Source organism: Rhodnius prolixus, unplaced genomic scaffold (genome assembly GCF_049639745.1).
Source record: "Rhodnius prolixus isolate KJV_2025 unplaced genomic scaffold, Rpr scaffold_7, whole genome shotgun sequence".
Lineage (NCBI taxonomy): Eukaryota > Metazoa > Arthropoda > Insecta > Hemiptera > Reduviidae > Rhodnius > Rhodnius prolixus.
Genome location: NW_027411582.1, coordinates 3,841,695 through 3,842,482, shown reverse-complemented (window position 1 = coordinate 3,842,482; position 788 = coordinate 3,841,695). Strand labels below are relative to the sequence as shown.

Sequence of the window (788 nt, the reverse complement as noted above, 5' to 3'; positions counted from 1 at the left end):
CCACCATGCTCAGACTGAACCTTGAACCGTGCGGCTGACATGCTCCTGAAAGCGAGACTCTCTTTCGAAACCCCACCTTTCAATTTTTAACTCTAAAAGTCTTCTAAATCTAAAGGGAAATAAAGTAAGTAAAAATAAAAGTAATTGCCTTTTTTTTAAGGCAGGCTTAACGTCCAATTACCAAATTAGGTGACACGGACGGAGGTGACTAGCAAACATACTTTACTATAAATTCCTCATATTAACCATTAAATAAAATCCAAGACTTAGAAATAGGGAATCGAACCCACTAAACCAACAATACATCTTAGCATTGCGGGTCTAGCCTCTAACCGCCTAACATACTTTACTATAAATTTCTCATATTAACTATTAAATAGAATACAAGGCTTAGAGTTAGGGAATCGAACCCACTAAACCAACAATACATCTTAGCATTGCGGGTCTAGCCTCTAACCGCTCGGCTACCGTGGCGTCTTAAAACGCTTCACTATCTTGCGCAGGGCCCATGCCAATCTTCTCTGTATCGTTCCAATTTTATTATATTTACCGCCGAAGCGAGTACTCTAAAGGGAAATATTACTCCCAATAGAAGATCTTTTGATGGGATTCAGGGAAACAGATTGTATCCTTTGAAGAAGCTTCTTCATCCTTTCTTGACCGGAAAGCCAGCCAAAGTTCTGTTTAAAGGAGAAACGATGCCTATTCAGGGGACTTAATTCAATGTGCTTCTTACTTTAATAAAGTTAATGTTGAAGTCTATTTCTCAAGCTCACCATTAAGTTCAG

At 38.8% G+C, this 788-nt stretch overlaps 1 pseudogene; it reads right to left on the bottom strand.

The window, feature by feature from the left end:
* Nucleotides 1-494: 494 nt before the first annotated feature.
* Nucleotides 495-565, bottom strand: LOC141447665 (U6 spliceosomal RNA; annotated as a pseudogene).
* Between the last annotated feature and the right edge of the window lie 223 nt (nt 566-788).